This window comes from Mus caroli, chromosome 7, assembly GCF_900094665.2.
Source record: "Mus caroli chromosome 7, CAROLI_EIJ_v1.1, whole genome shotgun sequence".
NCBI lineage: Eukaryota > Metazoa > Chordata > Mammalia > Rodentia > Muridae > Mus > Mus caroli.
In genome coordinates, this window is record NC_034576.1 from 62,229,311 (window position 1) to 62,244,431 (window position 15,121).

At 37.2% G+C, this 15,121-nt stretch overlaps 1 protein-coding gene across 1 annotated transcript in view; it reads right to left on the reverse strand.

Moving 5' to 3' along the window:
* Snrpn (small nuclear ribonucleoprotein polypeptide N) overlaps window positions 1-9,937 on the reverse strand; it is a 111,946-nt gene extending 102,009 nt beyond the window's left edge. The window contains exon 1 of the mRNA XM_021166813.2: window positions 9,853-9,937. The gene's annotated coding sequence lies outside the window, so the exon portion shown is untranslated. The remainder of the gene's footprint in view (window positions 1-9,852) is intronic.
* Window positions 9,938-15,121: the final 5,184 nt, after the last annotated feature.

Sequence of the window (15,121 nt, forward strand, 5' to 3'; positions counted from 1 at the left end):
GGAAACCAAACAACCCAATCAAAAAAATGGGGTATAGAACTAAACAGAGATGTTACAACAAATTTATCTTGAATGGCTGAGAAAAGAAAAAGAAATGTTCAAAGTCCTTAATGATCAGGGAAATGCAAATCAAAAAAACCCTGAGATTCTAACTTACACCAATCAGAATGGCTAAGATCAAAAACTCAGGTGAAAGCAAAAATTGGCAAGGACGTGAAGAAAGAGGAATACTCCTCCATTGCTGGTAGGAGTGCAAACTGGTAAAACCACTCTGGAAATCAATCTGGAGATTCCTCAGAAAATTTGAAATAGATGTACCTGAGGACCCAGCTGTACTACTCTTGGACATATACCAAAAATGATCTACCATTCCACAGGGGCACATGTCTACTATATTCATACTGGTCTTGTTTGAGAGACAGAAGCTGGAAGCAACCCAGATGTCCTACAATATAATAATGGATACAGAAAATATGGTTTATTTGCACCGTGGAATACTATTTAGCTATTAAGAACAAGAACACCATGAGTTTTGTAAGCAAATAGATGGAACTAGAAAATATCATTCTGAGTGAAGTAACTCAGACCCAAAAGACATTCATGGTATATACTCACTATAAGTGGACATTAACAAATGCAGGTCTTATAAAGGACATTTAATTGGTGCTGGCTTATAGGTTCAGAGGTTTGATACATTATCATCGAGGCAGGATCATGGCAGTGTTCAAGCAGGCATGGTGCAGGCAGAGCTGAGTGTTCAACATCTTCATCTGAAGACTGTTAGCAGAATACTGACTTCCAGGCAGCTAGGATGAGTGTCTTAAAGCCCAGACCCACGGTGGCACATCTACTCCTACAGGTCCATACCTTCTAATAGTGACATTACTGTGTTGAGCATAGAGCACATACAAACCATCACAGAAAGTTTCTTTAAAGGTGATAGATAATATGAAACAGAATTCAGGGTATACAAAACATTGGTAAAGGTATTAAGTAAGAAATTTCAGGATCATATTAATATTAATTAATCTCATGATCCAGGTGTGACTATCACTCTCTTCTGCTGTACTTGACATTATATTTATATGCACTATAGAACAGGATTATTGTACATGAAGGTATAACAATAATTACCATAGTATGAATAACAGAAGTAGCAATAGCAATTTAGAGAAGCAAACATTCTATCTACTCACAGATTCCTTGTGTTATCACATACCTTATCAACATTGACTTTGTTATTTCTGTTGTATATACAGGTCTTCATATTTTAGGAAATATTATAAGTGTAGGTCATGCAAAATAATTTATCCTTGTTTTAGATTTCATATTTTTCATTTGGGTAGTTTATTTTATTTCCAAATTTACCAAAGATTGGTCTTAAGTAGCAATATTTTTGTAACTGGTGTTTGTAAGTAATAATTTTATGTGAACCATTTTTTTGTCTTGATCTATTTCAGTATAGAGATTTTAGAGCAAAGATTTGGAGCCAGAAAGGAATTACCTGGGGGAGCCAGTCTGGAGGAAGAATGAGTTCAAGACCTGTCCAAACCCTGAAAATCTCATCCTTGCTCTGGGCCTGCATGTCCCAGTGCACATAGGTCTTATGCCCCCGCCTCCATCACCTTTGAGGTAATTACTTAGTCTGTTGACCAAATTACTGGTCAAACTTCTCTCAGTGTAAGGATGTAGAAGCACCTGGAACCCTTCTTTATGCAAATGAAGCATTCCTAGCACTTCAGCCACAGTTAATAGTATATACTCACCCCCTCCCCAAAGCTTTATCTCTGCCACAAGGTTTATATAATTCTTCTTACCCCCAGTAAACAGGTGCTGTTTTGGTGAAAAACATCTCTGGAGAAGGCCATTTATCCAACACTCATGCAGACCAATTTCCTCTCAAAACTACCTGGCCCAGTTATGATTCATTCTTTGCATTCCAGCTTGGTGACCTAGGGAGCCTGGATACCCACAGGGCACATGAAAATCCAGGCCAGTAGATAGTTAAATTACAGAAGAGATAAGATAAGAGTATGTTATCATTCAAATGCCTCTCTTGGGAAAAGATGAGCCTAAAGGGACTAAACCCAATGTCCAGGCAAGAATGTAAGTGGAGGGATAAGGTGTTCAATCCACAATGAAACCTTTCTACCCAAAATATGTCCCATGTACAAAAAATGCAGGGATAAAGATGGAGCAGATATCTAGGGAATGGCCAAACAAGAACCTGAGCAACTTGAGACAAATCCCAGGGCCAAGCACTAATCCTTGACACTATTAAGTATACTCTGTTATGCTTCCAGATAGAAACCTAGGATTATTCTCCTCTGAGAGGCTCTACACAGCACGAGACAGAAACAAATACAGAGACCCACAGACAAACATTATTTGGCGTGCAGGATATATTTTGAATGAATTGGGAAAAGGATTGAAGTCCAAAAAGGTGATAGTTAATCCACAGAAATATACTGGGATCTCTCAGAGACTGAACCACCAATGAAAAAGCATTCATGTGATGGACTTAGCCCCCCACATCTGCATATATGTAGCATATGTGGAGCTCAGTCTTCATCTAGATTCCACAACAAATGGAGTGGATGCTGACACTATTTGTGGAATCCATTCCTTTGCCTGGCTTCTTTTTTGTCCTCAGTAAGAGGATGTTCTTAGCCTTTCACAGACGTGAGGTGGCATGGTAGGAGGATACCCAGGGGAGAACCCACTCTCTCAAAAGATAAGGGGATCTAGGTATGGAGGGAAGTCCTGTGTGAAGGTCAGACCAGGAGAGGGGTCAGCAATTGGTATGTAAAATGAATAAATATATAAATTAATGGGAAAAGATGCGAATTGAGTGAGAATATATAACCATGTCATGCCATGTAACCCAGAGATGAAAAATCAAGGGCTACTTGATTTCTCAATACAAGTCAATCCAATAAGTCAAATCATACCATTTTTGGTGCCATATAATAATAAAGCATAGATGTATTCTGAAGGAAACCAAAAGAAATGTCTTAAAGAGAGATTATTCAAGGTCTTCCACAAACCATTGGAGAAAACAGACTCTTCCACATTGATCCTTGTAACAGCACAATTCCCTATCCACAGTGCAATTTCTTTCCACTATTTCAGGGGTTTGGCAATGTAAATCATGCTTTTCTTCCATGTAAGAGTTATAGCAGACTTCACAATATATGCTTTGTTTCAAGTCACAATTTTATACCCTGGTATAATATGGTAAGAAGTTTTCCTTGATATTATTAAAATAAAAACACTTAGAATATTTACTTGTATGTTCATAGTTCTTGGAGGACCCTGCGTCCATATGTAACAGCCTGTGGGCCTTTGAAAGTAAAATATATCTAATAAAAATTTTAGTAAGTGAAATTAGTTTCCAAAAGTTTAAATTAGAATATATTGACAATCTGTATCACAATGTTTTAAGGAACTGACTCCCATTTCCAGTTGTTGGAAACTGTCCTGAAAATAAACCATAAAACACACATATATAATGAGAATGATGTGGTACTTAACTATGTGTATTTAACTAATTAGTGTAAAACTGTTAATGGAAAGAGGCCAGTGAAATTTATGGACATCCAAAAGCTCTTGCCATGCAAGCTTAGACACCTAAATTTGTTATCTGGAAGCCACATAGAAGAAACTGAACCAGCACTCAAAAGATATCTTCTCAACTTCAAGCCATACATACACACAATGTGGTAAGAATATAATCTATATTTATTTAATTAATGGAAAAGTTATAAAGAAATGCTCAACAGATGGAGTATTTGAATAGATTTTATTATCTTTCTTCTTTATTTTAAAAGTGCATTAAAAAGTAATTTGAGTTTGGCATTTCCAAAGATTTATAAATATTTATGTAAAGAAAGGTAAAAACCAGGAGGTTGTTGTAGGTTATTTATATAAAATCAACTGTTCATTGAATTGTGCTTTGTATTTGGACTTTGAAATCTGGTCCACTGGCCAAAAGTATATATCAATTATGTAAACATATTCCTTAATATATAAAAATATGTATTTGGTATATTATATGTACATATTATTTTGCTTATTTTTTTGTCAACTTGACTCAATTTGAGTTTTCTGGGATTAGAGAACCTCAGTTGAACTGTGTCTACCAGTTTGTCTATATACCAATCTGTGGGGTAATTTTCTTAATCGATGATTGATGGGGAAAACCCAGTCCACTTTGTGTGTTACCACAACTGGTCAGATGATCCTGGTGTGCATAAGGAAGCATTCTGAGATAGCCACATGGTGAAAACTGGCAAGCAGCAGCATGGCTTCAGCTTAAGTTCCTGCCTCCAGTTCCTTTCTTGAGTTAATGCCTTGTCTTCATTCAGTGATGGTGTGTGACTTAGAATTTAAAGATGGAATAAACCCTTTTCTAACAAAATATGTTTCTTTTACTCATGTATTGAATATTACTAGTAACAAATCTGTTATCCAAATGTTAGACTTATAAGAAATCAAGATAACATAGATTGTTGTGGATACATTTTGGGACAAAGCCTTATACCTTATGTCATGAATCAGACAGTAAAGATTAAGAATACATGGGTTATTAAATACAAATTTCATTGAAAGACAAAGATTACTTAGGTAGGAGTTACTGGACATTGAAACCAAAAAGATTCTACAAATAACAGGATAGTGCAATTATTTTTGATTCCCCATTAAAATATGAAGAGCACATTGTTGATGGTATCACATATTTCATTTGCTGGATATTTAAAAAAAATCAAGCTTGGACTAACCTGAAAATTGTTTCTGTTAGATATATTTAATACTACAAGAAAATGCTATTTAGGTTGTTAGCAAGAGAAAAGATAATGATTTTTTTTATCTTCTGCTGGACATTGCTACAATTTTGAAATGAGAAGTAAAGTGTACCAAAGATACAGTAGCAGTGAAACTGTACTAAGGACTAAGCAGCCGCTTCTTTATTTCATTTGAGACTTTCTTTAAGGGTGAAAAATCAGGCATGGCAGTGCAAACATAGTTAAAAAACATGAGGAGGGAAGTTGTAGGTCCTAGCATAAAATCATTTGTTACTATTCTAAATGGTCATTTTCAGACACACAAAAAAAGACATTTCTGATGATATCCGTCAATTTGTGATGTTCTCAGGGTTTGGTTAAACATGATTCTTGTTGCATTCAGTGTTGGTCAATACATAAATGAAAAAATCACTAAAACCAAGTACAGTAAATGAATACTCATGTATGGTTTAGTCATATACATGGGGGACCATTATCATTGATGGGTGCTGGGAGAGCAAGTTTCACTTTTCTTTAGAAATGTGTCCACTTGTAAGGATACAGAGAACACATTTTGACTTAAGAGAGATAATATATATCAAGGTAAAATCCAGAAATGTAATAAATGGAGATAAGTATTAATGACAATACTTTGGAAAAAGACAAGGATGTTCACTCTACACCTCCTATTTATTACATTATTAGGAGTCTTATTTCAAGTAAAAGAGTGAAGGACAAAGACATGATACAGCAAGGAAAGTAAGATGTTAAAATATCTTAATTTGAATAGGGTGTGTTTCTATTTATAAATTGTCCTTAATTTTCAACCAGAAACCTGTTGCGACTGATACCCCCAGCAAAAATTACAGGATTAAAATTTAGTGCATAAAATTTAGTAGGCTTCATATACAACTAAGGTAGTATTTAAGAAATCATAGAAACAATGCCATTTCCAACACAAACATACACACAACTGAAATGTAAAAGGCTACATTGACAATTTATGTAACTAGAAAAGTTAATTGAAGAAGAAATTACAGGCTAAAGTGCCTCCATGGTAATAAAATTACAGAACTATTACTTTACACATGGCCCTTCTTCCAAAAGCAAATCACACATTTAGTGTAATCGCCAAAAAAATCTTCATACAAAATTAAAAATTTAATTTTAATTTCATATGGGAATAAGAAGTTTCACCTTAAAAAAAATTAAATAAAAAACAAAACAACACCACCACCAAAAAAACTCTAAAATCCAACAACAACAACAAAACCCCAAGCCAAAATAATTGTAAAAAATCTGAAATAATTGGACAGAAAGAATTATCAGGTTCCCAGATTTCACATGGTGCTAATGTGACAAAATCTACACAATATGGCATAAAACTTACTACATTGATCAATTGAAGTGAAATAATGACTCACATATAATCCCACACTGATACAATCACCGGTTTGTTGAACAATATTTAATTTTTTTTAACTAAATGGTTCTGATCAATCTGTACAGCTACAGACAGAATAATGAAACATATACACACACATGTGAATAATTAATACCATCATGCTTTCCATATATTTATTTTAAAACATATATGTGGTGCACATATACAGTTAAATAATGTTCAATAGTAAAAAAGTGAAATTTGCAGGTAGACAGGTGGCAATGAGAAGAACCAGTAGCAGTGAGTGATGGATAAAATCTGAAAGAAAACAAATGCTCCCTGTTTTCTACACATGAGGTGGCTACATAAGATCTTTTGTTTTGTATGGTTTTATGGAGGCCATGTGAAAAATATGATATTGGATACTAGTCATTGTCATTGAGGAATGTGTTTATAGAGGCNTGGGATTATAATACGTAGTAAATGAAAGTAGAAAGGGGATTTCTGGAGGCAGTTTTATGTTGATAGTGGTATGATTGAGTTTAGAAAAGTCAGAGTCAACATCAAGGTTTAGCCAAAGTGAAATGAACATATAGAAGTTACTTGGAAACTTTTATGTTAGCATATACTATTTAATACAATATTAAGTAAGAATATTAACACATATGTGACATAAAATATCATAGAAAGAGTACTGGAAGCTAAATGTTTAGTCAGGAATGGGGATAGGTCTATCTATTAAGAATGAGGACATCCTAAGTTTTGCAGACAAATGGATGGAACCAGAAAATATCATCCAGAGTGAGGTAACTCAGACCCAAAAGAATGTGCGTGGTATGTACTCACCAATAAGTGGATACAGCCAAAAAAGTACTGAAAACCCAAGATACAGTCCACAGAACTCTGAGTTCTAGGTCAACAAGCTGAAGTGCCCAAGTGAAGAGTCCCCAGTTCCACTTGGGAGAGAGAAGAAAGCAATCACAAGTTGGGAGGGAAGGAGGGACCTGGGAGGGAGGGACCTAGGAGGGAAAGTGGACAAAGAAGGAAGAGGGGTGGGGGAGAGGGAAACCTGATCTGGTATTGGGTAAAGGAAAAGGACTGAAGCCCTGAGAGCCAGCAGAAAGAATGGAAACAAACAACCTCAGGAAATAGGAGGTTGTAAGGATCCTCCAGAATGCACAAGAGAACTGAGATCTAAGAGACTCTTAGGACACAAAGGGAGGGGTTTTAGATAAAATGCCCAACAGTAGGGAGAGGGAACTTAAAGAACCCACCTCCAGCAGGAAGACTGGACATCAAGTGACAGATGGGGTTGCCATCCCACAGTCACATATCTAACTCATAATTGTTACTGTCTGAAAGAATTACAGGGATGGAAATGGAGAGGAGCCTGAGGAAAAGAAGGTCCAGACACAGGTCCAAAGTGGGATCCAGCTCAAGGGAAGGTCTCAAGGCCTGACACTATTATTGAAGCTATGGAGCACCCACAAAATGGTACCTATCATAACTGCTTTCTGAAAGACTCAACAAGCAGCTAGAAGAGTCAGATGCAGATATTTCCACCCAACCAATGGACAGAAGTAGCTGACCCCTGTTGTTGAATTAGAGGAAGCTGAACTGAAAAAAGCTAAGTAGAAAGATGATCCTATAGAAGGACCAGCAGTCTAAATTACCTGGACCTCCAATGTCTCTCAAAAACTGGACCACTGTGGGGAGCAGGTGTGGTGGTAGTCCCAAGATGGTGCTCGGGACTGCAGCCAAGTCTTATGACTTGCACCTGACTTCCTCATACACCCGAAAATAAGCCACATCCATCATGAGAGCTGCACAGGCGCACCATGACACAAGATATGGCCATTTGATGAAGGCCAATGAACTGAGATTATGTGGACTGGGCTGATGGGGAGTGGATGAAGGGTTATATAAGGGATTGCAATTGGGAGCTAGGAGAGATTCCTGCTTGCATGTTGAAACGTTCCTGAAAAAACTGCTTTGAGAAGAACACTGTGTCGTTGCTCTTTTCTGCTGGTCAGAGACAGAAGCAACAGACCACCAAACAGACAGCATACACCAGCTGATATGAGACCCCCTAACACACATACAGTAGAGGACTTCAGGGTCTGTATTTATTCAGAGATGATGCACCTAACCTTCAAGAGACTGGAGGCCCCAGTGAATTTATAGGTCAAGTAGTTTGGGGGTGGGGACATCCATGTGGAGAGAAGGGGTGGGGAGGAGGTATGGGATGTGGAACAGTTGAAGGGTGGATAGGTGGGACAAAGTATAGAGTGTAAAAGAAGTCCCAACATTTTGAAATGAAAACCTAAATAAAATGACAAAAAGCAAAGGACATTCCTCTGTGGACCTCTGTGTTCCAGAGCCTACAGTAGTCTGCACTGGATCCTCTGAATTAATGTTACAACATTCAGCCTAGTGTTTTTATGGCATTCCTAAGTGTGTTAACAAGTGGATCTCTGAGTTTTGTGCCTGCTCCTTTGGACTTTCCCTTCTGTTGGGTTGCCTTGTCCACCCTTCATATGATGGTTTTTGATCTTACTATATTTCATTATGATAGGTTTGGCTGTTTTTTCTTGGATGGGATTTTTTTTTTTTTTTTTTTTTTAGTATGAGACAGAAAGAGAGCTGAGCTGGAAGGGAGGATAGATGAAGAACTTGGAGGAGTAGAAAAAAGGGAAACTGTAATCATGATATATTGTATTAAAATTAAAGGAGAATTCCAGTAAGACCTGTAAACAACCAAACACAAAAAACAAAGACAAGGCTCACCCATGTGAATTTATCTCTTTGAGAAAGTCACCCCCCCCAAATTATTTGTGAATGCTCCTTTGCATATCTTATAAGCTTCATCAACATGAAGAGAGTAGAGGAGAGAATAGATTAAGTGTTCAGAGAAATTACTTCCAAATTCACCAGCTTTTTGTGAATCTGTAGATTACAAAAATTTAATAAGTAACAATACCTACCAACACAGAAGCAGTATAACAATATTTAAAATAGATCACATTACAAGATGACAGAACAAAGGTTTATAGTTCTGTAACACTATGTATGCCATATCTCTGTATGTAAAGATACCTCATGTTTCCACACATTGACTTTTCACACACCTGAATTTACTTTGTACACTAACTTTCTTAATGCCACATTGGAATCCCCTTTCCTGTATTATAAGTATCAACGTGTCAAAACACATATTTACCTGATCCTCCTATCCCTTCAGAAACTGGGAGCTGCAAATCACCATTATCTGTTGTGATTTCCTTCTGAAAATAATCTGCATGTTAACTCTCAAGTGCTTTTATCCCTTCCCATCATAATTATATTCACAGCAAGACACAATATAATTTCAATTCCTTTAGGAATATTATTTTTAATGCAACATCCATATACTAAAACAAATGTTCTTTTTTTTCTGTCTACCTTTAATTTCCACACACCTTTAATCCACAATACTGTCTGTTCTTTGAAATATTAATGTTCACCCTGTAACAACACAGGACAGGACAAAGGAAGCCAGGTCCTAATCTGGTAATTTTCTAAACTGATTCTTCAAAGACTTTAAATGTATAGGATAATGTTCTAATCCCAACAAACTTGCACTTCTTAATGTGCACAAATCATATATATCTATTAAAGAAACAAGGGGTCAAAGTGGGAGCTGACCTTGGTTGCTGCATTTCCTTGCTGACCATTCCTAGGGTGGATGTGACAGGCATCTTTGGCTGAGCAGGACCTGCTGCACTGAATTATCTAATCACACTCCCAACCCCCATTTTGTGCTAGTGAGCCTGCACAGCCCTCCAATCACGCATGCGTGCATGTTTGCCAGGCTGCAGGGATTTAAAAATCTTTTCTAAAGCTAATGAAAGAGCAGGCAGCCATGAGCTATGATCTGTACTATTGCTACAGATCATACGGGGGGGGGGGGGGGGGGAGTCATAAACCCCTGTATAAAATGGTCAGGAATAAAGTCAAGCTGTTTTGTGGGCAACGATGACCACATAATATTGAATTATATTCACCTTTTGATTTCTATACAAAGGAAAGAAAGAGTGCTTAGAAAAAAAAAATGTAAGCAAACTAAGGAAAGTCCAAAAGCAGTAGATACTTGTAGTACTATCAGGAGAAATCACTAAGCAATAAAAGATGCTACCTTAACAACGTTCTGCATTAATCAGGTTTACTTGATTAGGTATATTTTTAAAATTCCCTATGTGTTCATGTAAATGGAACCCTTACCATGAAAATATTATTTGTTGTTTTATGAAAGCATTGGTTTGTCATTCAGTGATGAATTTTTGCCTCATGTTTTAAAAAATTGTTGCCATGAAATACTTATATATTTGGGTTTTTTTCTCCCCTCAGGGTTTTATTTGATAGAATTTGCAGGCACTTTGTAGACTGGGCTGGCTTTGAAATAAGAGATTAACCAGCTTCTGCCTTTTAAGTGCTTGAAAACTTGTCATGTGCCACCACTTTTAGCTTGATTTTATTAATTTTAGTCATGTGTGCATATTTCTCTCTCTGTCTCAATCTTTGTCTCTATCACTCAGTCTCTGTTGGTCTGTCCTCTCTTTCTCTGTCTCTCTGCCTCTGTTTCTGCCTGTCTTTGTCTTGCTCTCTCTCTGTCTCTGTATCTCTCTCTGTCTCTCTCTCTCTGTGTATGTGTGCATATGTGTGGAGTTATGTAGGTGCCAAAAGCTGTATATGTTATGAGATTGGCAGTTCTATGTAGTTTTGGGATTCCTGACATGAGTTCTGGGAAATACTCTTACAGAGCAGTACTTGCTTTTACAAGCAGAAATGTCACTCAAGAACTTCTATACAAATTTAAGCCTTGGTGATTTGGCTGCCCACTGAATATGGAAATTAAAGAAAAAACAAAAATGTAGAATGGCTCCTGATTTAAAAGTTCATACATTCAATTATTTCCCAATAAATGTAAATATGATATTGACTTAATAATATTCTTTTCTGCAAGGCAAAGTCTACATGGGAAAGGGGGGTGAATACAGAATTACTAAATGTGCTTTGAAACTGGACAATCTGCAGAGTGCAGAACAAAGTCACTGAAGGAAAAATTTTGGAAAAACGTAAAGGTGTCTTTGAATGCAGATGAAAATACCCTGCTTCCCTTTCCCATGGCAGAACTTTCAGAAGCTATCGCACTGTGGCTAAATTTGCTTCAACTGAGGAGATAAATGTGGTAATATATCAATTCATGCCATACTGAGAAAAGGGGATGACCACCCTTAAACAGGTTATGTTACTCCAGATCAGTCCCTCTGCAGCTTCTGTCTATGCTGGAGAAGTTTAAAGCTTGCTGAAAAGATGCTTCTGCCATCTTGAATTTCAAAGATACCTTTCAAATATTGATTCCTATTAGAAAAAAAGCAAGTGATACTACAATTATGTAGTACTGTATTGTCTAACTTGTCAGAGGATGCCTGGCAGCCAGTACTCAGTAAGACATACTGATTTATTATTTTTAAAGACAATGTTTACATTAATAGCTCTTTCTGTCCAGGAAGATGCTGTTTAGAATAGATGGCATTTAAACATACAGCATTCCATCTTTATCTGTCACCTAGCTGGTTAAAGTTAAAAGTTTTTATATCATGGCTAGCCTGTCTTCCATTTTATACAATATATACAAAAGTCAAGGATTATATAGGTTTACCTAAACAAGAAAACAAATAGAAAAATTTTTTTCATCTATCCATATATTGTGTGTCAAAGTAAAATTAGGACATGGAAAATACCAAAAGAAATTTTTGTGTTTTAAAATAAATTACATTTTTTATCATACAAGTAATTCGTGGATGTATATATAAAATTATCAATCTCTGTACTTTTTTGTTTTAGAGTTCTTACCTGGGACCCAGAAAGCCATTTCATTATGGAAGAGGCCAGTGCTGAGGGTCCTCAACCTGGTCCTACCCAGAAGGACAGGTTCTTCTGCCTCCATTAATTAATTAAGTTAACCCTGCTCAAGGATGACAGAGCTTGCCTCTCAGGTGATTCTAGATCACATCAAGTTGAAAGAGAGAATAACCATCTCAATATTATCTAAGAATAAAAATGTGTATGGTATGTCTTCAGTAATCTATGCTATGGTATTCTATGGATTAATCTGTTCTGTCATAATCTGTGATTTGACTCGAAGTTAAGGATTGATAGTGTTATCTGAGAAACATAAAGTTCTGTGTACAGTTTACCATATCAGCATAATGAAGAGGACTTATACAGGCCAAATTCAATGGTTACTTGACGAGCATTTAGAAGAGCACCATCAACAGCAAAACACTTAAATATCTTAAAATTTCCATGTATTTTCCTTCCTCAATCAAATGCCATTCTGTATGTAGAACCTAGTATTTAGGATATATGTAAATATTTCCCATATAATTCTATTTTAATAAGAAACATTTTTCTATGAGCAAGAATTCACCTGACTACATATCTGAGTGTTTCCTGTGCCTTCTCTTTTCTTTTATTTATTTTTCATTGGATATTTTATGTATTACCATTTCAAATGTTATCCCTATTTCCCAGTTTCTCTTTTGGAGTCCCCAATTTCCCCTCCCCTTTCCCTCTCATTCTAAGAGGATACTCACCCTCCCACCTACACACTCCCACCTCACTGCCCTGGCATTCCCCTACACTGGGGAATCTGGCCTTCACTGGGACAAGGGCTTCTCCTATTAATGCCAGACAATGCCACCCTCTACTATATGTGCAGCTGGAGCCATGGTTCCTTCCATGTGTATTTTTGTGTTGGTAGTTTAGTCACTGGGAGCTCTGGGGGGGATTGGTTGGTTGATATTGTTGCTCTTCCTATAGGGTTGGAAACACCATCAGTTCCTTCAGTCCTTCCCCTAACTCCTCCATTAGGGTCCCCATACTCAGTAGGTTGGTTGGCTGAAAGCATTCGTATCTCAAGTGGTAAGGCTTTGGCAGAGCCTCTCAGGAGACAGATATATCAGGCTCCTGTCAGTGAGCACTTCTTGACATCAGAATAGTGTCTGGGTTTTGTGTCTGTATATGGGATGGATCCCCAGATGGGGCAGTTGCTGGATGGCCTTTCCTTTAGTCTATGCTCTACACTTTGTCTCTGTATTTCCTTTAGAACTGAGACCTTATGATTTAAGAATTTGTAGATTAGTGTGTGGCCTCATCCCCCAACCAGTGGTCTTGCCTAACTTCTGGATATGGTCTCTACAGGTTCTCCCTCCCCTTTTTTTCGGCATTCAGCTAATCTGTTGGTTCATGGGAGCCTCTTGCTTTCTTGGCATCTGGGAATTGCTATTGGCTAGCCGTAGTCCTCCATCACCCATTGTTACACACCTCTGTTCAAATTCCTTATCCTCTGTATATCATCACTGACTCCTCTCATACATGATCCTGCCCCCTTTCCCCCCTCCCCCTCTCTTCCTCACAAGTCTCTCCCACCCTCTACCTCCCTTGAGTATCTTGTACCACATTTTCTGTACCCATTCCTCTGTTGAAGGACATCTGGTTCTTTCCAGCTTCTAGCTATTATAAATAAGGCTGCTGTGAACATAGTGGAGCATGAATATCACCAAAACTGAAGAACAAGAATTAAAAATTTTGGCTCAAGGCCACGCTTCATGTAAGTATATATGAGAGAGGAAAGACACTTTAGAAATAAAATTTTGAAAAATTTTGGAAAGATGTGTCTTATCAGCTGTTGTTAGAAAGTTACAAAGTAGAGTTCAACATCAACAAACAAGGTAAATAGACATTTTTAGATAGTGGGTTACAGTGTTATGCTCAAGTTGCCGGGACCCTAAAAGACCATAGTGGAGCCAGTTCCAATGTAAACACATAAAGGTCTTTGTTATGAGCTCTAGATCTCCCACTGTCCCTGTCACAGCATTTCAGAGTGAGAATCCCCAGTCTAGGGGTTTAGGCTTCTTCATTCTGGTTACAGCAAACTGGGGGAATTTCATAGGTCAGCAAGTTAATATTTTAAAAACTGCATTTCTGGCATACTCTGCAGGAGCTGAACATGGTGACAATACCACCCGATGAACAGGATGTCTAGGTTATTTATTTTCTTGAGGATGTATTAAGATATTTGTATTTACATTGACTCTTCTATTGTAACCTGACTGGCTGTTTCTAAGGGGGTTGTCATAGGATGTTTGCTCAGGTGGACTTTGTGATTTTCTTCTTAGAGTTAGAATTTAGCCCCTGATATCACACAAATTTGGATTTCATAAAACAATAGAGTTGGTTAGGCTTTACAACAATTTGACCATTTTGATAAACTATCATCTTAAGAAGAGTGTTTAATTTAAGGAGGAAAAGATTTGTCTTCCTTTAAAAAAAATAATAAGGTGAGATGGGCCTGCCTTCATGCTTGCATTCAGAAGCTAACAGGATCTACCTGCTGACACAACTGCTACTGATCATTCAGAAGGACCTTTAATACCCACAACATCACTGTACAGAGTTAGTTGTATAACCATAATGAAAAATTCCTGGGTCAATCCAGAGTGGTAATAACCACCACTGTGGGAGGTATCTGCAATTACTGTTGCTAGAAGTGCTGCCTCCTCCATCATGGCTGAGGAAAGTAAATGTGACAACTCTCACAGTGAAGGGAAATATTAAAGAGCAACAAGCTTCAATATGTTGACTAATAAAGTCCTTTTTGTTATATAAATTGTAGTGTAACGAAAATGAAAAGTATGTGGAAGAAAATGCACCAATAAAGAAGGAAGTATAAATATTATATACACAATGGTCTAATTAATCAGGTTCTCTTTTAAATCTGCATGCTGTATGTGCTCATGGCGAATATGTCTCTCCATCCATTTTTTAAATTCAGGCAGCTTCACAAGATTCCCAATGATGGCCTACTAGGCCATCTTCTGCTACATATGCAGCTAGAGACACGAGCTCT